This window comes from Panthera leo, chromosome C1, assembly GCF_018350215.1.
Source record: "Panthera leo isolate Ple1 chromosome C1, P.leo_Ple1_pat1.1, whole genome shotgun sequence".
NCBI classification, from domain to species: Eukaryota; Metazoa; Chordata; class Mammalia; order Carnivora; family Felidae; genus Panthera; species Panthera leo.
The window spans coordinates 171,554,803-171,579,365 of record NC_056686.1 but is presented as its reverse complement, the minus strand read 5'-3'; positions in this window follow the sequence as shown (position 1 = coordinate 171,579,365).

Here is a 24,563-nt window from a genome sequence, read left to right as displayed (position 1 = left end):
ATCTTTGGCAACTCTAATGTAATGCCTGACATCCTTAAAGTAAAAGAAGTAACTCTGATGGTTTCTTTTTAAATGTGAACTATATTTCAATTATCAACATATGTAACTATGCATAGTGACCTCTACATCCTTCGCCAAGTATGTTTTGTAGATTATTTCATTATTCTTTTTGCTACATGCCCATAGATATAACTGCTGATAAAAATTCTTTTATACAAAAATTCTTTTAGAAAATGCTACACTTTCCTAGTTACCCTGGAATAGGGTGATGGGAAAGTGTTTTTAATAATCCATTCTACAATTCTCCAAAGACTTTGAGAAGAAATGAGAAAGATTTCTCAAGTTTCACAGGTTATATTTGGAAAACATATATTTGAAAAATATATGTAATGTATATATGTACAATATATGTATATATGTGTGTGGGGTGTAAAATATGTAGTTTTATTTTACATAATTATACAAAAAACTCACAAGAACATTTTCTGAATCATTTGTATAAGCAATTTAAATCAAGTTCTGCAAAGCAGTGTCTGTTTCATTTACAGTTGTATTGGTGTTATTAGTCCCACTTTAGGGTACACGGTAAGATATATATGGCCATACAAGTGGAAAAAGGGCAGGAAATTTTAATGTAAATAATATATTCTAAATTTATAAGGCTAAGGGAGCCATGCTTTCTTAATCAAACATTTTGGATTCACAATGTTTTGAGTTGGAGAAGAATAGTAAAAAAATGAAATCATCATCTAGTAGTAAGTAATATAGATATAGAAAATTGAAAAGAACTGCATTGTGGATATCAGGGTCTTATATACTGTACAAATAAATGTCATCGGAGCCAAAACACCCTCAATCATATTATATTTATGTTACTTTGATTTTTTGGTTTATTATTTCATTTGCTAATACTAAGTAAATCAATCATAGTTTTATATTTCTACATAATTAAGAAATACTACAATAAAAATAATTTAAAGCAATATTGGATGAGCAATAAGATGTTTCTACCTTTAAAGTATGTTTTGTACATTACTCAGTGAACTTGACCTTTCCATTAAGAATTTTATAGCAAAAACAAATAAAATAGGCTAACAAATAGTAAGGGGGGATTTTTTAAGTTTATTTATTTTGAGAGAGACAGAGACAGCACGAGTTGGGGAAGGGAAGCTAGAGAGGGAGAGAGAGTATACCAAGCAGGCTTTGCCCTGCCAGCATACAGCCCAATGTGGGGCTTGAATCCATGAATCCATGAGATCATGACCTGACCTGAAACCAAGAATTGGATGCATAACTGACTGAGCCACCCAGGCACCCCAGGGGAGGATGTCTTGTGACCTTATTCTTATATATATATAATTGGTTGTCTTGTGACCTTATATATAATTGGTTGAATTATATATCCAACTGATTGGTTGGTTGAAATCAGTCATTAATGAGCATTTCCACACCATCCACCCAAAGGTTCTCACCTTTATGGAAAGGTTTTATTCATGCTCAAGCTTTGCTAGAGAACATGTACTGGAGAAAAGTAACCGAACTGTCTCAATGAATAAAACAGCACCATAACTTTCATACTTTCACTTCATAGATATACGTTTATTGATGGCATTATTCTTACAGTCACATAATTTCAAACTGTAATGCTCATGTTAAGATAAAAATATGTGTTTTTCTTTTGTTTTGCTTTGTTGCAAGCTGTACCAATTTGTTCTGGAGACAGATCTGTTCCTCAGCACATCAGATTGGCAGAACTCATTCTAAATCAAATTTATTGAAATTTTATATAGAGACCATATAATGACAGACAGAAGGAAATGATATTTCAAGCAATTTCACAAGTGATTCTCATAGAGATTTTTTCCTTAAAATTCGACCAGAACCCTCATGTATACCTGACTTCCTTGTAAAAATTCTATTTGAATGGAGAAAGAAAATTAAAAACTTACACAACAGCACCAAAAAATAAAATAAGTCAGTATGTTACTGATAGAGGGAAACATTTAAGGAGCCTCTGAAAAACAGCAAACAGATGACATTTGATTGAAAAAAAAATTATCCCAAAAAAACTCTAATTAAAACCAGCTAGGATGCTTCTTGCCAGGAAAGCCCCAAAGAAACTCATTGTCAAGAATCTCAGAAACAACCTGTTTTAAGTTTATCGTTAAGAGATGATAAAGAGACTCCTTGCCTATGCCTACCCTTTAAAACCAGATTTCCAATTAAAGCCAACAAAATACAGGAAAAAAGAGAAGAGTTGGTGAGAAGTAGAATTTTTAAGGCTGTGAAAAGGAACTACAACCAAGCTTGAGATAATTCCGATTTTCAAAATTGATATGGAATAAAACATAAAATGCATTCTGTCCATAAGTAAAATAATAAAGTTTGTCTCCTTATGAATGAAAGTTTTTTAGAGTACTCATTTTCTTGCTATCTGCATATGCTTTCTAAAGAAATGTGTGCTAATTAGAATTCCCTGCTCATTTTTATTCAGAATTCTACATTTGGTTTTCCATGTTGGAGGGATCAGGGTCATGGAATGAGACGTATGCAGTTGTTAAGAAATTCTTTCTGCCATCACCATATTGTGCAATTTTATTTGTTATCCACACATAATATCATACCAACAATGATTAGTAGACTTTTGAAGAAAATAAGGACATTGAAAAATAATTGCACAATAATAAATAATGCATTCAAGTACATAAGAAGGTTTGAAAAGCAGTTAAAATATGGAAACTTAAACTTTTTAAATTTTAGAACAGTTCTACATGCATACATTAATTGTAAAGGTAGTATAAACATTTTCCTTATGGTACACACTCAGCTTTCCTATTATTAATATCTCACATAAATATGATATATTTGTCACAATTAATGAGTCATTATTATTAACTAAAGTTCATACTTTATTATAGTTTCCTCTTTTTTCTAATTTATTTTTTCTGTTCTAGGATCCAGTTCAAATCACCACACAACATTCAGTTTTGTCTCCTAGACTCTTTCATACGGAGAGTTTTTCAGACTTTCCTTGTTTTTGATGACCTTGACAGTTTTGAGTTTTACTAGCCAGATGTTTTATAGAATGTCTCTCAATGGGGATTTCTATGATGTTTTTCTCATGATTAGACCAGGGTATTTTGGGAGAAAGACTATAGATGTTCAGTGTATTTTATCACATCCTATTTAAGTGTATATTCTATCAATATGACTTATCACTGTGATGTGGACCTAAATCACCTGGCTTGAGATAGTCTTTGTCAGGTTTCTTTGCTATAAAGTTATACTTCTTATTTTTCCTTCTCATTCGGTACTTCTGGGAATAAAGTCTATATATGCAGCCCAGGCTTAAGAAGTAGGGGGTTATGATTTAACTTCTTAAGGGCAGAATATCAAAAAAGTATTTGGATATCTGCACAGATTTATTTATTCACACTTATTTGTTTATTATGCTATAATTGATTTATATCACTACAGATTCATGGACATTTATTGTATAGATTGAGGTATCATCCAATACTACTTACAAATTTTGTTGTTCAAATCATTCCCTATTTGGTCATTGGGGAGATTTTCAGAGTTCCTATATCCCTTTGATATGATACTTCTATCATTTTATTTTATGTATGTATGTATTTATTTACTTAGTATGAACACTGTCTCATTTTCTGGCACCACAAGTTTTCCAGGCCATCTTGCATGCTTCCAGCTGTAGGCCTAGAAGCAACCATTTTTCCAAGGAGAATACAATTGTAAACTTACCCTCTTATATAAAAACGTCTATAAATTTTTAAATGTAACCAACTATATCTATATCAAGTTAAGCATAAGTTCATACTGATGACTCCACTCTAATCCATTTCCACACGAATTGTTCTAGCATTTCCTTGCTTATTATCCATAACCTCTTATTGCAACAGTGAGAAACTTGTCTGCTAACACTTATTCCCATTTAGTTAGTAGCTCAATTCCATTGTACAGATACAGTGATTTCAGAATTGTTATCCCATACTACTGTGGGAAGATGGGTTAAGGGAACACATTGTCAGTTAGAATGCGGTGCTTATGTTCAGTTCCTTTTGCACTGACAGCCACTTATTTTGAAAGTTGCTTAGGTTAATTCTTTATACCTTCACCATATTCCGTTAGCTTGTTTCATACACTTCCAATACATTTAAGTTATTTTGCCACAACTCACATTCCATCCTAGGATACTCTGACGTCCTAAAAAAAAGAAAAAAATATATATATGTGTGTGTGTGTGTGTGTGTGTATATATATATATATATATATACATGTATATATATACATATATACATATATATATATATACATATATACATATATGTGTGTGTGTACACACACATATATATGTAAATACATACATATATTTATTTACAAATATTAAGTTTTACAGCTTGTACTGTAAATTTCAACATGTTTTGATAAATGCAATGGTATGTATCCACAGAGTATCAAACAGAGTAGTCTTAGTCAAAAAATATTTTTCTTCAGCTATTCAACACTGTTCCCCATCTCTGAGCCCTTGGTAACCACTGACTTGTTTATTGTCTATAAAGGTTTGCCTTTTTCAGAATGTCATATAATTGGAATCACAAGCTATGTAGCTTTTTCAAACTGGCTGCTTTCACTAGCAATATGAATTTAAGATTTCTCCATGTCTTTTCATGTCTCGATAACTTGTTTTTTCTTACTGCTGAAGAGTATTCTGATGTATGAATGTACCAGTTTGTTTACCCACTAACCTAATAAAGGACATTGTGGATGCTTCCATTTTTTGGTGATTATCAATAAAGCTTCTATATATATTCATGTACAGATTTTTGTGTGGACATAAATTTTGAACTGGATTGAGTAAATACCAAGCATGTACAATTGCTGGACTATACAGTAACAATATGTTTAGTTTCATAAGCAACTGTTAAACTGTCTTCTAATATATTAAAAGCATTCTTCATTCCCACCAGCAATGAATGAGAATGAGAGTTCCTGTGTCTATATCCTTGCTGACAGTTGATATTTTCAATCTTTTTTTATTATTATATTAACCATTCTAATTGGTGTTTAGTGGTATCTAATTGTTGTTTTAATTTGTAATTCTTCTTTAAGTTTATTTTGAGAGAGAGAGAGAGAAAGCATGTGGGAGGGGCAGAGAGAGAGAGGGAGAGACTCTCAAGCAGGCTCCACACTGTTAGCACAGAGCCCAATGAGGGCTCAAGTTCATGAACTGTGAGATCATGACCTGAACCGAAATCAAGAGTTGGATACTTAACTGACTGGGACAACCTGATGCCCCAATTTTTAATTCTTTAATGAGAAATGATATTGAGCAAATGTTTATATGCTTATTTACCACCTGTATAACTTCTCTGGTGTGGGATCTCTTCAGATCTTTTGCCCATTTTTTACTTGGATCGTTTAAGTTTTCTATGAAATTAGTAGATATTAATATATCTGAAAGAAAACAAATCTGGAATTTGCTTGTCTTTTGTGTTCACTTGTTTAAATTTCCTTTGGATAAATTAATTTAAAACATAGATTCCCATAAAGAAACCCTAGGAGCAAAATACACAAATATTAACTTCTGTTATTTATAAGATTAAATTGAATATTTTATTCTTATTGGACAATGTAAGAAACATGATTTGTCTTGACTTCACTAGTTATTTATTACCAAAAACCGGTAACTTCACAAAATAGAAGTTGCTCTTTGAATCCTCAGTTAAATACACTCGAATGCATAGACCAGACTGATATTTATATTTTTCATGTATTGCTTATTTAACATCTGAACAAGATTACTTGCTATATAAGCATTCTTAACACACTTTGTTATACTAACCATCATTATTTATTCAGAGTAGAGAAAAAAATCTTAAGATGTTTCACAAGTGTAGGCTTACGCTCAGAAAATATAAAAAAGTACTTAATGTAACATCTGGATAATTTATCCTTTCCATTATTAGTAGTAACTGTGATAACATCTGTACTCAACTAAGCTGTGTCTTTAAAGTTTATAAAACATTCAAGATAACATGCTGCTTTATGATCAGCATTCACCACTTCATAGAAAGTAGGGCACATCTGACTTGACATAATAAAGGTAGTTCAGGATGCATTTTTTTAATACCTGAGATTCAGTTTTTCTTTATGGTTGGTGCTCTATCTTCCATGTGCACCTCCAGATCCAAGCTCCATCCTATGAATCTTGGAATGTTGACTTCTTTGGGCTGCATCAAAAGCTCCTTTCCTTTTGGCTTTGGTAGGTTGCCCAATGGAAAGCACTAGCATGACATCATGGGGCACGGTGAGAATTTATTATCACCCAGCATCCCTCAGTGCAGACTCAGTTGCCTGGCTGTGCCCACAACTAAAAATCACAGGTCATGTCAGATAATCCTCTTTATATGTTCTTACCTCTCTTCTGCTCCCTCCCCATTTTCTTATATTCTCTATCCCTTCTCTCTCTCTAATAAAGTGATCTTATTAACTACCTAGATAAAAAACTATATTGCATGTTTTTAAAAATACCAAATACTTTTTATATATTTACACAAAAAAAGAGAAAATCAATAAAATTTTATTCAGAGAATAAACAGTGTACAAAATTCTTCTGTATCATGAATGTTCTATTTATTTGTGTGTGTGATTGTAAAAGATCTGTTCAATTTGCCAAAATTATCAGGAAACTGATATATTTTCAGGAAAAATGTTGTAAAATGCATATTTAATTAATCTACTTCCAATTCTAACTATCTTTCTCAGTCACCTTGAAGAAGCTTTTTGCTATCATAATGAATATAATGTCCAGTTTAAAACAAAACTACTATTATAAAATAATAATTAAAGAATCACAATGCATTCATAATATTTTCATATATTTTGTATTATACTAGAAAATAAAATTCTAATATTTTATAAAATAATATAGTATCCTATATTACATATGTTTTATTTTCTTTTTACCAGATGTATTTCTGAACTATTACATGTTGACATTCATTATGGTAGACAATGTATTCATTTAGATTCTAGGACACAGTGAACTTAATATAAATGGCATATTCAAACAATGCACAGTTATTTGGTGGATACCTCAAATTAATTAAAAGCATAAAAACAGATGTAAACATGAAAAACATCATGTATCATTTGATTGAATAAACACAAAAGAATAATACCTCAACTTAAATCAAATCCCATTCAAGGTGTAAAAATTTTATATTTTCTCTTTTGGCTGAATTTCTTTTTTATATTTCAGTAGTATTTATACTAACAATTATCTTGGAATACAGATGCTAAAAGTTATGACTCATGCTTTCTATTAACTACTGAAAATGTTATATAGAAACATTTGTAGAATGTTGAAAATGTTCATATGTAGAAAAACGTCCAGATGGAATTCTAACATCCAAATAATTTTGAGTGCTATATAAGCACAGCTTCAGAAAAAAACTACAGTTTTTAGAAATCAGAAAAAAACAAAGTGTCTATTAAGATTAACAATCTAACTTTCACTACAAACTAAATTTTTACTAACCATTGTCAAACTTGCCCCTACCATCATTATTACTTTAAATCTCTCTTAATTATGGTGCATTGGAAATCGGTTGCTGACTAGTGCCTCCTTCTAATCCTTTTCTTTTTACCATAAAAACAGTTTTAAATCAATTCTTTACATTACTTAATCCTTCAGACTTAATTAAATTCTGAAGCACTGTTATCTGACTTATATTGTGTTATAACAGGACTATCCCACGGGTTATGTTGCTGCTGGCTATTTTTCCAAAAGCTATTTTTATGGATACTTTGAGCTTACTTGCATTGTCAGAAATTGGTTATAACTTATTTTAACAAAAGTTTGACAAGTGCAATTTTTCTTCACCAATAATGCAACAAAGTAAAGAGCTGGAAATACCCTTCACAGCTACAGCAACATTGTCCAGGGAGTATAGAACAGTAGCATATCAAAGACATAGAAATGCAAAGTGTGAATCAGGGAATCGTTTCATCCTCAACTAAACAACTTGCATACAGAATTAAAATTTATTGTTCTAATTATATTGTTTACACTGGAGATTTTTCATATTTTGCATGATCCATATTTAGTATCAAGGACATTTTATGCTCTTCCCTTTCTTCCAAAACTGTTTTATTTTCAATTTAAAAAGCTGTTATACATCTAATTTGGCAGAAGTAAATTGTCTAATTCTCTTCTGTTAACAGCCATACTGAAACAATTTGAATTCACAATTTATATGAAGTCTTGAAAATTTTTATTATATATATATATAGTTTTTTATTTAAGTAGTCTCCACTTACTATCTAGATTATATTCTCTGAGAGTTAGCTCTGGCTATGCTGCAATGGCTTATAAATTTGCATAAAAAATATACTGAAATAGGGGTGCCTGAGTGGCTCAGTCGGTTAAGCGTCCGATTTCGGCTCTGGTCATGATCTTGAGGTTGGTGAGCTCGAGCTCCACGTCAGGCTCTGTGCAGACAGCTCAGAACCTGGAGCCTGATTCAGATTCTGTCTCCCTCTCTCTCTGCCCCTCCCCACTCACACTCTCTCTGTCTCTTAAAAATGAATAAACATTAAAAAGATTTTTTAAAGTATACTGAAATATTCTTGAGTCTTTGCCATGGAAGAAAACTAAAATGGAGAAACTGCACAAAATCTAAATAAGCAATACAATATATGTGCATTAGACAAATCATATAAACTTTAAAATGATTAAAATAGCATGCTAAAATGCTTTAAGTAAAAATATTAGAATGTGTTTACTAAATCCATGCATTCATATGCGTCCTACACCTTAATCTTAAATTGGTCTGGTTACAAATATTTAGGTTTCTTTCTTAAATTGATATGACACAGTAATACTTTTATTTAATTTCAAAAGCAATCATATTTCTTATTCAAGGATGCTCTGGGAGGTTTTACATGTAACATCATACTTATTTTTAATGGATGTGCTCCAAGTTCAGTGGTATTAACACAATACCAATAAAAATTCCAAAGTAGAAATGTGAAAAATAAGAATTAGGCCTGGAAGCAGTCTTAGTGATTGTGACGTTCATCCCCCTCATTTTTTTTTTTTTTTTGTCTTCAAAAAGTTTTTTTAAGTTTATTTATTTTGAGAGAGAGAGCAACAGCAGGGTAGGAGCAGAGAGAGGGGGGAGAAAGAGAATGTCGAGCAGGCTCCACACTCCTAGTACACAGCCTAATGCAGGGCTCAAACTCACAAACTTTGAGATCACGACCTGATTGGAAATCAAGAGTTGGACGCTCAACCGACTGAGCCACCCAGGCACCCCTGCAGTGACTGTCTTTTAATGAGGTACATCTTGTACATGGTCAAGGGCAGTGCTTCATCCTCACATTCTGAAAACACAAGAAGGGAACTTATGCTATCTGGGTTCCAACCCTCATTTTACAGATGAGGAAAGTGAGGCCCAGACAAGTGAAGCTATATTCCAGTCTCTGGATCTGGTTTTACATTTGCAATGCTATCTGCCCGACTGTCCTCAGACTTGATGGTTCTTCTTTTGCCTCTCCAGATCTGCTGCCCTCCTCTCTCCAGCTTGCTCTGTGCCCTGCCAGCTGACCCCTGTGTCATCTACCATCCAGCTTCTCTTGTTCTGTGGTTTCAGTCCAGGGAAGGCTGACAGGAGAGTGGAGGGAGGATGGAGAGGGGGGTGAGTCTATTCTCCTGATGCCTTGCTTTCCAGGCCTTGGTTTGGCAGGGCTGAATCTTCCCCTCCAGGCCAGACTTCCTCCAGTGGTCCCCTTCCAAAGGTCCTTGCTGGTTCTGGTTGTGGTTTCCTCTCTTTGACCTTTCAGGTGGGAGACATACTGACATCCCACTGGGGCTAGTCCTGGGTGTATCACGGTGCCCACACCTCTGTGTAGCCCTTAATAGACTGGAGGACAGTAAGAGGACTTGATGTTGACTCGATCATGAAAACAAATTAATTGTAGAGCTAGGATTTGAACCCAGACCTCCCAGGAACCTGACTCCCAGAACAAGTACTCCTTTTCATACACTAGTCTACAACATTAGCATTTCTAGCTGTGTGCCATTAAATTCAATCTACAGATTCTTCTCCCTGTTTTGAAATTGTATTTTTATTTTTTAAATTTATTTATTTTTAATTTTTTTTAACATTTATTTATTTTTGAGACAGGGAGAGACAGAGCATGAACAGGGGAGGGTCAGAGAGAGGGAGACACAGAATCTGAAACAGGCTCCAGGCTCTGAGCTGTCAGCACAGAGCCCGACGTGGGGCTCGAACTCACGGACCGCGAGATCATGACCTGAGCCGAAGTCAGCCGCTTAACTGACTGAGCCACCCAGGCGCCCCTTGAAATTATATTTTTAATTAGATACATTATACACATTATTTTGTAATCTAAATTTAACTTGAAAAAGTGTGAAAGATAGGTTGTGTTTTAAGGTAAAGGCATGTTAATTTTCCAGAATTTCATAACAATTTTGAAAATACAAATTTGAGTCAACCAAACAAAATCCATGTTAAGTATACCACATGCTAAAGTTGTAAGATTCCCTAGAAACTCTCCTTAATTAGTATCTGTGAAGTGGAGAGTGGACAATTTGGAAATTGTCAGGTCAGTCTGTCATTTTCTGATGAATTAATTGAAGGATTTCTACAGACACAAGTAAATTATGAGTTAAAACTGATGTTTTATTAATTATATATAACATTTTCATTGTGATACATTTAGGATTTAATAACATCATATTAAATTTCTTGACATAATCCTTTCCTGTATTGCACTCCAAAATATTCTAATCTAGTATCACAATTTTTTCAATTACTTTTCAATGTAGAAGTACTAATTGCGCCTTTTTACTCTTTTCAAAAAATAACAGCTTTATTAAATTTAATTTGCATACTATACAATTCACCCCATTAAAATCACTTTTAGATACTCACATAGATAAGTAACTCTTGCCACTATCTAATTTTAGAATATTTTATTCATTTCCTGAAGAAACCCCATAAGCATTACCCCTCCCTTAGTGCCTGGCACCCATTAATCTACTTTTATCTCTAAAGATTTGCCTATTCTGGAAATATCATATAATTAAATCATACAATATGTGCTAATTTGAGACTGACTTATTTTATTTAGCATAATGTTTAAAAAAATTTTAAGATTAATTTTGTTTATTTTTAGTCATCTTTATCATAAAAACATATCGTTTCAAAACTGACAGATTGATATGAGTATATTTATACTTATGAATTTTAACAACTTAGTATGAACCTATAACTGCTAAACTGTTATCACCAGCACAATAAGACTATACAGAAAAAAAATCAGAATTTATCCTTTTCCCACTGCTTACAGAAGATGTAGATATACACCATTTCTAGGCCTTTCCTAATAATTGTATACAGGTTTGCTTTTGGGTAAAGCTTTGTTGTTTGAAATGGGACTTTGATTTCTAGAAGCCAATAAGTGAAATCTTCCTTTTGCCAAAATGTTGTTTTAGGTATAGATAATAACCCAGTCCCATGCCAATCAACACATGGGATTTTCATGCCCATAGATATGGTTAAGGTTAGACCAAGTAATGTAAAGTTCAATATTCAGATATAAACAAGAAACCTTATAGCTCCAAATGCTAATGGCAGCAGAATTGTAATCATGTATGTAGCTACACAATTAAAAAGTCAAGCCACCATAATAGGGCATAGAACATTAGAGAATTGGAGTTAATTCCTTTACTGAACATGCCTGAAGACAGCCCTGCTTCTAGAGTTTCCATTTGCAATAACCTGATAAATTCACTTACTCTATAAGCCAGTTTGAGCCTGGTTTTCTGACACTTGCAATCGAAAGAATTCTTCACCCAGCTCAAATTTAATAACCCTTTCCTCAAAATTATTCTGAAACTGTTTTTAGAACTTTTATTCTTTTTTCCATATCATTTCCATGATTTTCAACAAGTTGAAGTCTTGACTTGTAAACTTGCTTTTCAAGGGCATTAACAACCTGATTCTAGTTACTTTCCACCTTCTGCTCTTTTATAGAAAAGCTTTACTTCAGCTGAATTATTCTATCAACATATCCAGCACATGTCAGGCACACACCCTTTTCACATTTTTCACTTCCTCTAGTACATAGTCCTGTTTCCATGTCTTCTTAAAAGACTTTTCTCCCTCAAATTCCAGCCCAAGCCCCTTTATATAAATATTCCACTAACGTCTTTTGTCCACACTGGATCTTTTCTTTTCCAAATACATGGCACTAATTATACGCATAGCATATTGGTGAAATTCCATTTTACACATACAACCCCAGCTATTAAGGACTGGTTATTTTGTTCTTATTTTCTTCTATTTCACCTAGAACAATTCTATGTATGTCAAAACTACTTTTTTAAAAAATTATTTAATTTGTGTGTGTTTTTGGGATCCATTTGAAATGGAAATTGGTGTATTGATGCTGCTAACGAAATGACTTTCTGAAATTTTATATGGTTCTCATACGTTTTGACACTATGTAAGTTTTGTTGTAAGCATTTCCCCCTAATTCTGCAAATATTTATTAAGAATTTAGGATCAGTCTATGCACACTGTCAGTTGTGGCAACATATCGACAAATTAACAGGGTCTCTGCTTTCATTGTCTAGTGGAGAAGAGATAGAAAAATTAAATAACAGAAATCAGGAAAATAAGTCAGTTGACTAAGCTGCTCATTGGGATGGGGAAAATTTTTTTTAATGTTTATTTATTTTTGAGAGAGAAAGAGAGACGGAGCAAGAATGGGGGAGGGGCAGAGAGAGAGGGCAACAGAGAACCCAAAGCAGGCTCCAGGCTCTGAGCTGACAGCACAGAGCTCAATATGGGGAATGAACTCAAGAACTGCGAGATCAAGACCTGAGCTGAGTTGGACACTTAACCGACTGAACCACCCAAGCACCCCAAACTTAGCACAATGTTTTGAAGATTCACCTATGTTGTAGCCATGTATTAACATTCCATTCCTTTTTACTGCCGCCTAATATTCCATTGTATGTACATAACATATTTGGTTGATCTACTCACCACTTTCTTAGATGCCTTTTATCAGGTTGAAAAGTTACCTTCTATTTCTAGTATGTGGAGTATTCTCATCATGAAGGGGTGTTGTTTTTCTGTATCTATTAAAACGATTATATTCTTTTTTTTACTTAATCTATTAATATCTTGCATTAAATTGTTTTTAGCTACTGAAAAAACTTTATATACTTGGGATAAAAGGCACTTCATCAGGGTGCATAGTCCTTTTTATATGTACTATATTCAATTTGTTATTTTGATAAAGATGTTTATGTCTACATTCATAAGGAATATTAACCTATGGTATTATCTAATTGAGGTGCCCTTAGTTTTGGCATCAGGGTAATACTGACCTCATAGAATGAGTTAGGAGGTATTTTCTGTTTTTTGGAAAAGTTTCTAAAAAATTAGGTTAATTTTTCTTTACATGTTTGGTATAATTTACTAGTATAGTTACCCGGCCTGGGCTTTTCTTTATAGGAAGTTTTATATTGTTTTAGTTGTTTATAATATTCAACTTTTAAGTCCCTTGGGACAGGGCTTTTGTGGAACTCCAAACTCTGTCTCCTCCGGTTTCTGCTAGGCCACTGTCTTCCATGGCTGCCGTAGTTGTGAAGCTGCTTGTTGAAGGCTTACATGGAGCCGGGGAGAAGGAAATTGGGATAAATCAAATTACAATTTCCTGAAACTGAAAATTTCACTTAATGTAGTTTTCACTAAAATTTTCTCCTGGTATTCTATTATGATAAAAGAAAACTCCTTGAAATGGTAGGTGTTAGTAAACTTAATATATATGTGTGATACATACCATAGTAAAGATCAGGACTGGCTTTGTAAAATCAGCCTTCACAGATCATCTGATATAATTACATTTTAAATCTCTTAATAATTTTAACTAAGTTATTTTGGCACTTAGGTAATGAAGATTACCTTGCCAGCTGACATTATTTTATTCTTAAACTTTTTATTTTTATTTTGAGAGAGAGCACATCCATGAACAAGGGAGGGGATCAGAGAGAGAGAGAACCTTGAGCAGGCTCCATGCTCAGCTCAGAGCCCTACACGGGGTTCAATCCCACAACCCTGGGATCATGACCTAAGTGGAAATCAAGAGTTGGTCACTCAACTGACTGAGTCACACAGGTGCCCCTATTCTTAAGCTTATGGCTATAATAAAATAAGACTTAACCTCAGTTTAAAAAAGAAGAAAAAACTTTAAAGATCTTACATGCGCCCCCAATGTTTATAGCAGCACTATCAACAGTAGCCAAAGTATGGAGAGAGCCCAAATGTCCATCAATGGATGAATGGATAAAGATGTGGTATTTATATACAATGGAGAATTACTCGGCACTCAAAAAGTACGAAATCTTGCCATTTGCAACTGCATGGATGGAACTAGAGGGTATTATGCTAAGCGAAATTAGTTAGAAAAAGACAAATATCATATGACTTCACTCATATGAGGATATTAAGACACAGAACAGATGAACATAAGGGAATGGAAGCAAAAATAATATAAAAACAGGGAATGGGACAAAACATAAGAAACTCTTAAATATGGAGAATAAACAGAGGGTTACTGGAGGGGTTGTGGGAAGGGGGATGGGCCTAATAGGTAAGAGGCACTAAGGAATCTACTCCTGAAATCATTGTTGCACTATATGCTCACTAATTTGGATGTAAATTTAAAATATAAAATTAAAAAAATATTCTAATATTTTGTTTTCCAATTTTTTTTATCTTTAAATTTTCTCTCTGATGTGCTCAGTCTTATGAATGAGTTACATTTTGCAGCTAGAAGAAACTGATTTACTGTTGAGTTTCTGACGCTAAATTTGTAGTTAATCTTGTCAGGAGTATTATTAAAATCCTGTAACCTATAACAGAGTCAACTGGGCTTTGGGAAAAGGTACTGCTTTTTTATCTTTTGTTTTTGTTTTTTCATGTTTCAAGTTTTTATTTAAATTCTAGTTAGTTAACACACACTTTAATATTAATTTAAGGAATAGAATTTAGTGATTCATCACTTACATATCACACCCAGTGCCCATCACAAGTGCCACCATTAATTAATACCCATCACCCATTTAGCCCATCCCCCTGCCCACCTCTTTCCAGTAACCCTCTGTTCTCTATATGGTTAAGAGTCTCTCTTATGGTTTGCCTCCCTCTCTTTTGTTTTTCTTTCCCCTATGTTTATCTGTTTTGTTGCTTAAAATCCACATATGAGTGAAACCATATGGTATTTGTCTTTCTCTGACTGACTTATTTCACTTAGCATAATACATTTTAGCTCTGTCCTATTTTTAAGAATATCTGGATTACTGGATATTTCTATGCTGCCTTATTTCTACTTTTTACATAATAATTTTACAGTCAGTGATGCTGTGCTGGATAATGACTGTGGAGCAAACCCCACCGGTTTTAAATACTGTGCAATGTGTATTTAAGGTGACTGGCTGATGGCAGTCATTTTTCCACTGACCAGTGAAATTTCTTGCTACATGGAAGTTACTAATCCTTGCCTAAGAGATAACATTGGCCTCTCTGAGCATTCATGACCACCCACAACCTTAGTACCTAGAATTCACTACATTCAGTCTACTAAAAGTCTCTGACCCAAAAACAACCTTGGTACCTATGAGTATTTCAGGACAAGAGCAGATGCAAATTGCATGTGTTCATTACTACATGTCTTTGAAAGTTTTGTGTTTGACAAAATATTTTTTATTAAAGCCTCAAACAATAAATGAAATCCATGGTGTGTGATGTTTAGCAAACTCAAAGTGAAAGAAGTCTATTTGAAACAATATTACTTAATGGAGTCTATATACCCAGATTTGCTACATCTGGTCATTGGTGTTTATCAATTACTGATAAAAAAAGAAAAATGTGCTAATTAGAAAAAGTACAGGGAGGAAAACATAAAATTACAACCACTTATAGTCTTACCACATAAAGACTGCTAGTATATATGTTTTAATGTTTTCCTTTACAACAGTTGTTGGATGAAATGTAACATACAAATTAATAGATGAACACAGAAGTGGAAAGGTATATACTTGTGTATATAAGGCAACACTGTATGAATAATTTATACCTTGCTTTGTTTTCTCTACATATAAGAATCTTTCTGCCATTAGATTCTTCATGTTAACTAACTATGGCTGCATGATGTTCTAGTGTATGCATCTGTTGGTTCACAACCTCCTTAGGAACTTTCTGGGTGTAATTTGAAACCAGCCCCTGTATACATGGAGGGCAGGGAGAGACCAAAGAAACAGGCAGATGAGTCCAGATTGGTTGGCAGGTTTAATATGCAAGGGAACTTACTGGAGAGGCTTGTCTTGGGCAGAGAGATGAGTAGATTTCTGCATTCACCTTTTGGAATCTTAGAAGTTTCTATTTGGGGGCTCAACTGGCATCAGTCATATATCCAGTCCAGATAGCTTTAACACCACATCTCTGTCCCAAAGCTGTGTCCTTGGAGCAGCTTCTGAGAGCAGAGAAGGCACATGAAACCAACATTCCAAGGACAGGAAAGGGTTGGGGACTACCCGAGTCTAACTCGTGAGTCAACTGGGAGTCATGACATTTTTATGAACCTCTGATATTGCACCCATTGTGATCCAATCTCATATGCTCCTCTTATTCAATGTGACCTCAGTAGTCAGGAAAGTGTTTCACTAGTATGGAGGTAGCTCATCTGGCAGTAATCTGGCTGCATTGGAAGCAGAAGCCACGGTAACAATACAGGTGCATACAGGAGAAAACACAGGTGAAGACAATTCCCAAGATCAGTGGCCACTTTTTCCATCAACAGCCGCATGATCCCAACCATTGATTTATTAAGTCCTCTAGGCTGGGGGGTCAGATCGCTCAGGGCATTCACTTGTGCCCTCATGTAAATTACTAAAGATCATACATTAGCAGACTCTTCAGGTATGAACACAGAACATTCTGTTTGGTTAGTGGCACAAGTGCATCTTTGTGAAGCGGTAATAATGGTCCAAAGCTATCCATTTTGGAGGACAGCTTTTCTCATTAGTGTTCAGTAAGGATAGGCTCTGTTGGCTATCATTTAAGGTTTGCTAGGTAAACTTAATAAGAGCTTCTATGTATGTCATAATGTCCTCCAGGCCAACGAAGCTGAAGCTGACAAAGACTGCAGCCAAATGATTGCATCAGTAGACAATAGAAAATGCTCACCTAGCCTTGAGGGGAGGAAGTTGGCAATTGTACCAATGGAGTAGATTTTCCCCTCTGCCCAGGGAAATCCAGGGTACAGCAACCCAACCGCCCAGTAGAAGCCACAGCAAAGGTTTATGCCACACAACACTGGGTCCCATTTGGGGCCACACAGTGAATACCTGGTGAAGCAACCAGTCAATGCCAAACTAGTTGCTATCCACTAATATGACAGTATGACTACACAGTGCCAGTGATATCCATACCATATCATTGATATAATTAGATTGATTTTTTTTAGTCATTTTTCTGTTCCCAACATAGGGGTGCTCAGGTGCTTAGTGTTCATAACCTGGAGTAAGCCACATAAACCCATCCCAAATCTGAGCATAGCCACCCATGGGTGCAACAGTGTACTGTTAGGAACAAGATGCTATGTTCCCACAAACCAAGCCATATTTAGAACTCACACTTGCAGGGACAGGGGCAGTAAAATCAATTCCTTACTGGTTGGGAAATCAGGTGGATGGCCCCACCTGATATCCTTTGGCAGTTGCCTTGGATATTGTTTAGAACACAGAAGACATGCTGTTACTGCATTAACCAAATCACTGTACTTTGAGGATAATCCAGCATCCTTGGCAATAAGCCATCCTCCCCGGGCACTGTACTGTCCACTGTTTCTATCATCCAGTCTGCTTTATCTACTGAAGGGTCCATTGCTAGGACTCATACCTGATCTAAGGCATCAACTTCCTGATTGCCAGGGAACATCAGTGCCTTATGAGCCAGGATGTGGAAAAGAGTGAGGACTGTCTCAGTCTCTTGCAGGTGGACCCAAATATCTTTCCACATATCCTGATCTCACAAGGGCCTATTCATGATCTACCCCTGGCTTCTTATTTTCTAAGCCATAGAGCTAATCCCTTTAGAACAGCCTCACTGTCAATGTAAAGGATTAATGGCCAGGACTGGTGAGTGATCACCAGAAAAACCACTCTGCGTTCTGCCCGCTGGCTGCTGTGGTTTGTTTCTGTTTCTATCCAGACAGTGTCAGTATTGGGCTGCTTGGCAACCACGGTCCACGTGAATGTGAATGGAATTTCCTTGACTAGATCCATCTGTATACCAGGCATCAGCAGGAATTTCTCCCATTTTCTGTTTCTAGGCCATGGAGGCCACCACAGAAATAGAGGCAAGGGCATTGGGGGATCTGCATATTCTACAAGGCCTAATAGCATTCATATTCCATCCGCAGTCGGCTGGTGGACAGGAAGTCCTCTGCTGAAAATAGGCATGTCCCTTAGTCAAAGTGGGAGTTTGAACAATGGCAGAGGTGGGTCTATGTTCTTACATACTGTGCCTTTGTGAGAGACTGTGCCTGGGGGACCCCTGTATACACATCTAGGAGCTGTTGCTCTGTGAGAGGATTTCAGATTTCTGCCCACTTCCAGAGCTGGGACACAAATCCTAGGGGTACTCTCTCCTCTTGTTTCTACCACAGTGTCCAACCCATGCCTTCTGGAATCACAGACCTGTCTAACTCAAATGGTAGCCCTTTTTGGGAGATGCCTAGAGATTTAATCTAGTAGTGTTTACTCTTTGTAGTGTTTTTGCTGTAGCGAAGGCAACTTGCCTCCCTGATCTGCAGTCCCACACATGCCCTTCCTTTACCAGGCAGCATAAGGGACAGAAGCATTGTGCCAGGTGGGGAATAAAAGTCCTCCAAAACCCTAACATCACTAAGGAGGCTTGCATCTCTTTCACATTTTTCAGTGTTGGGTAGTCTTGTACATTACCAATCATCATTTGGGGGACATCATGTGTCTTATCTGAGCAAATGACTTGCAAAATTTGCAGCAGTGCCTAGTCTTTGAATTTTCAGTGGATTCACTACCCATCCTTCCCTTGCAGATGTTTCAGCAAAGGCTGCAGTGTCCTGCAGAAGAGGCAAGTATGTTAATATTACATCCTTTTTCATGTACTTCTGGATTATTGCTGGATTATTTGAGTCATTATAAGGAAGGGTTGAATATCTGACCATACATGGAGGGCAGCATTTTACATTGTTTTCTTTGGAGAAATTGCCAGAAGTAGAGGTTTGAGGTCAAAGAAATGATTAACTTAATACTATTGTAATGATGGGAAATAACTCTCTCATGCTGTTACACTTTTTGTTTTGTAAATTGATCTATATTAAGAGGTTAACATTTTTATTTAAATAGAAGATAATATTCAGGGGCAACTGGGTGGCTCAGTCAGTTGAGTGTTGGACTTCAGCTCTGGTCATGATCTCACAGTTCCTGAGTTCAAGCCCCACATCGGGCTCTGTGCTGACAGCTCAGAGCCTGAAGCCTGCTTCAGATTCTATGTCTCCCTCTCTCTCTGTCCCTTTCCTGCTCATGCTTTGTCTCTCTCAATAATAAACATTAAACATTATTTTTAATAAATAAGTAAATAAATAATATTCAATAATTAAGTTTTGTACTTTTTAGTTACTTACAAAGCTGACAGTCTATAAGCTGTGTTTATTTACTCATATATATTTTTTTAATGTTTTATTTATTTTTGAGAGAGAGAGAGAGAGAGAGAGACAGAGTATGAGCTGGGCAGGGGCAGAGAGAGAGGGGGAGGCAGAATCCACAAAGCAGACTCCAGGCTCTGAGCTGTCAGCACAGAGACCGATGTGGGGCTCAAACCCGTGAACCACGAGATCACGACCCGAGCCGAAGTCAGACGCCCAACCGACTGAGCCACCCAGGCGCCCCTATTTACTCATATTTTTAAAAAGATACTTAATCCTCTCAAGGATAAAATTTTGTATATGTGTAAGATATTGCTTTTTCTTTGCATGCTGTTTTGATTACCCTAATTTTTATATCAATATGATTTTATAATTTGCATAATGTCTGTGAGTTTTTACAATGGTAATTATTTTAAATTTCTGATATTGTTTTTTTGTGCCTTTTTTATTTTTTTGAACAATTTCTCCAGAGGTGTATCACTTCATTGATCTCTTAAATAACCTAGTGTAGAAATTTTAAATCACTGGATAAAAGTTTCAAAAATACGTTTGATAATTTGACTCTTAAGGTTTATAATTTTTTTCAACTTTCTTTAGATCAAACTTCTTGTTCTGTCTTTACATTTTTGACATAGTTGCATGTGTCGCTAATGTTCAGACTTTTTTTCTTTTCTAACATATACATGTTACTATAAAATTCATTTCAAGTACTGATTTAATTACAGCTCCTAAGTTCTGATATGTTGTATTTTCATTATTTTTATATTTAAAAACTACTGAGATATAACTGACATATAACATTGTGCAAGTTTAAGGTGTACAACATGTTAAGGTGATACTTACATATATTGCAAAATAATTACCATAACAGTATTAGTTAACACTTCCATTAGTTAAAAAGTTTTTCTAATTTTTGTTATCCTCTTTTCACCTTTCTTAGAGGCACATGCCTTAATTTTCAACATACAAGATTTTTCCAGTTATCTTTTATATAGATTTTTTACAATATACAAAGTAGTTAGAGAACTATATAATTTCAAATCTTTGAAATTTGCTCTGATTCAGCCTATGACCAACTGCTGTATATATCCCATGTGCTTTTGAAAAGGATGTGATTTTGCATGAGCGAAATGTTCTGTTGAGTATATTATTTTAAATATGCACATAAATTCAAATCTGTTATATGCATTAGTCAAATATTCACTCTGCTCCCTCATGGTTTGTGGTCATTTATCAATTAATGAAAGATGAATTTGTTTTTGTAGTTTTGTCAGTTTTTACTTTATAATTTTGAACTTTTAATATTAGAGACAAAAATTTTGAATTTTCATATCTTCTTGGTGAAATGAAAGTAAAAGCAACATGAAAAGAGGAAAAAAAAAAAGAAACATAAACAAGAGAATAAGAGAAGTTGAGACAACTTACCATAGCTGATAGCATCTTTCATTGCATATCTACAAAAGTTTACATATATTAATATGGGCACCAAATTATCTAAGAGATAAATGGATTAGAATATGAAGTCCAGAAAATAGTTTTTAAATGGCACAGAAAATGAATAGGCAAAGGTGTTTGGTACCTCTGTTGTAGTCATGCCAATAAATGACAAAGTCATAAACACTGACCAGACTATAAAGTAAACAAACAATTTAAACATTCATGCAGCACATATTTTTTGAAAGTTATTTATAAGATTCAATTTTTTAATTTTGGAATATCAAAGGAATAATATAGAACTCACTACAATAACTCAAATATATTTTAAATGAATACATTTATTTTAAATGGGCACCATTTTCCTTGTGAAATAATACATGTAAAATGTATCAAACTTCAATAATGAAATACTGAACTAAACTCAATATAAAATAAAATAGAATATTACTTGAATTTCTACCATAAAAACACAATGATTTTCAATATTTGATATACATTTTTTTCAAACTTTGTCTTTGAAGAGTGATATATTAACTCATTGAAGAAATACATATTAAATGTACTGAATGCCAGCGTGTGGGTGTTGGCGATATGATATTGAATAATAAAATTACTTATATGTCATATTCTGGATACTGTCCAGAGTCTGTCACAGGTACTAACCTATTTAATGCTTACTCTAACTTCCAAAGGTAGGTTTTTATATCATTACTTGCAAAGTATAAATGAAGGATATAGTACCTCAGAGGTTTTTTATAACAGGCCTAAGATTATCCAGCTAGAGAAAGAATTTAGGCAGTATGGATAGATTCAGTATTCCAAATAAGCATCTATAGTAAAAGGTAGACTAGTGAAAAGACATTTATAATTTAGTGTTATATATGCTTTGATGTGATAATTACAGCGTGGGCATAGATTAACATGGAAATAACATGAAGAAATACGTATGTTTGCCTTAAAGGAATTCCAGATAAAGTGACACCTAGGCTTCAAGCATGACTCAAGGAATAATAAATCAGGAATCATCTTGTATTAACAAATAGAGATGAGGAAGGATATAGGGCTTTTGAAGAGGTGTTGTGGTATACACTCTGAATGAGAAAGCAATGTGAAAATGAGGGTAACATGATATATAGATATAGATATAGATGATATAGAAAGATATATACAGATATAGATATGTAGATATCTATATCTATCATCTATCTCTACAGCATATATATGAATGTTATTTTGCAAATACCCACAATAATTTACTAATTTCTATAATTTAAATTACTTATAACTCACATATTTAGATATGTTTTATCATTTAAGTTTTCTACAAGCTGATTATTATCCTATTATATATGTAAAACAAATATTCACTCCACTTCTCAATGAATATCTCTTTCCTTTTTTCTTCTTATTTTCAGCCTTTTAAAAATCTGTCTTTTGGGGCTCCTGGGTGGCTCAGTCAGTTAATCATCCATGGTTCACAAGTTTGAGCTCCACATCAGGCTCTGTGCTGACAGCTCAGAGCCTGGAGTCTGCTTCAGATTCTGTGTCTTCCTCTCTGTGCCTCCCCAGCTCACACTGTCTCTGTCTCACTCAAAAATAAATAAACATTAAATAAATAAATAAATAAATAAATATCTGTCTTTAAAAATTTGGAGAAAAAAACTTAATGAAACCACACTATGAAAAAAAATCTGCCTTTTACTGTAGATATTTATTTATCATGCAACTATTTGTAAACTCCTGGGTCCAAAATTTGATGCCTTCATAATATTGAATATTCTGCTCACCATAAATATATATTTTCCTTGAACTGAATCATGAAGAGTATGCATTTTGGTAGCAGTATAATGTTATTATAAGTGAGTTCTTCATGAGCAAAACATCACTTTATATACTATAGAATTTATGTCAGATTCTCATGTTATCAGAAAAATTCAAAACTGTTTTTGGTTTTTAATTTACCGCTCTTTTGAGTGTATTACAGCATATCCTCCTTTAACTTCCATAAGTCTTGCTTATTAGGAAAGGAAACAAAAAAGACCCCAAGTATTTACTGTTATTTACACTTGACTACATGAACGTTTCATTGCCTTCATCTTACATAGACAAATGATCCTATCAGTCTGATAATTCACAAGAAATCAAAGGTTCCAAACTAATGCATAGGATTAGGACCATATATTTCTGTATTGGGGTCTTAGCAGAATATTTCTTTGTTAAGTTAGATTTTCCCGAAAATTTATTGAAAAGTTCCACAGTAGCAGATATTAACTGGATCATGAACTTGAATTAATTCAAGGTCTGAGATTAATCATATTTTTATGAGTTTCCCTCGTACAAATTGGGATATTAGCTTTTTCATACCATGCACTCAAAAATTATCAAATAAAAATGTATAACTCTGTCATGTTTTTAATACTAAGAAGAGAAAATATATAAGCACAGCTACCATTTATTAAAACCCTAGTATTTATCAAATTGTGTTATAATGTATTATAGGCATTTTATCTCCTTTTCATTTAATTTCTGCAAGAACACTAAGTTATAGGAGGCATTAACTTTATTTTATAGATAATTATGTTGAGACTCAGAGGGTTCTAGTGTCAGGCACAGTGCTAATTAATGTCTGGTAGGCCATAGTTGTTGAATTTTTTTTCATTTTGCAACCCAATAATTTCACAGAGAAGGCAATGTTTATTTTCTCATGAATTATGAAAAATCCTGAGAAAAAGCACTCTTTTTTTCCCTAGTGGATTCACCAAACTTCATACATAGCATTGAAGATAGTCAACATTTTACAACTTGAGTGGCTTATGTAGAATCAGAAAAATAATACAAAATACCTCTGAGGTATTTTTTTTTATTTATAAAATGATATATTTCCTTTTGTCATGTTATGGTCTTGTGTGTTTAAATACCATTGTCTATAACCCTGTTGTCTCCCATTTCCCCTACTGAAGAATTAATTTCCCATCTCTTCAGTTTACTGTGAGAGTCTTTTACACATCTATTTATAGCACTTAAATGACTATGTTCTAATTATTTCCATATGTCTATACTTCATTCTGCATTATAAATATTTTGAGAACAATACTGTAATTTTATAAATGTTGTCCAAATTAGCACTTTGCACAAATGTTGGGATGAGACTATGGTGGGGGATCCTTACCCCTTGATTTAGTGTTCCATCACCTTTTAAGAAAACCATGCCTGACTTTACATTAGACCTTCTTCACTACTCTCCAAGGAAAGAGAATGATTTACTTGTTTGAGGAGTTTGAGAGAAAAAACTTAAAATGCTCAACTCAGTTTCT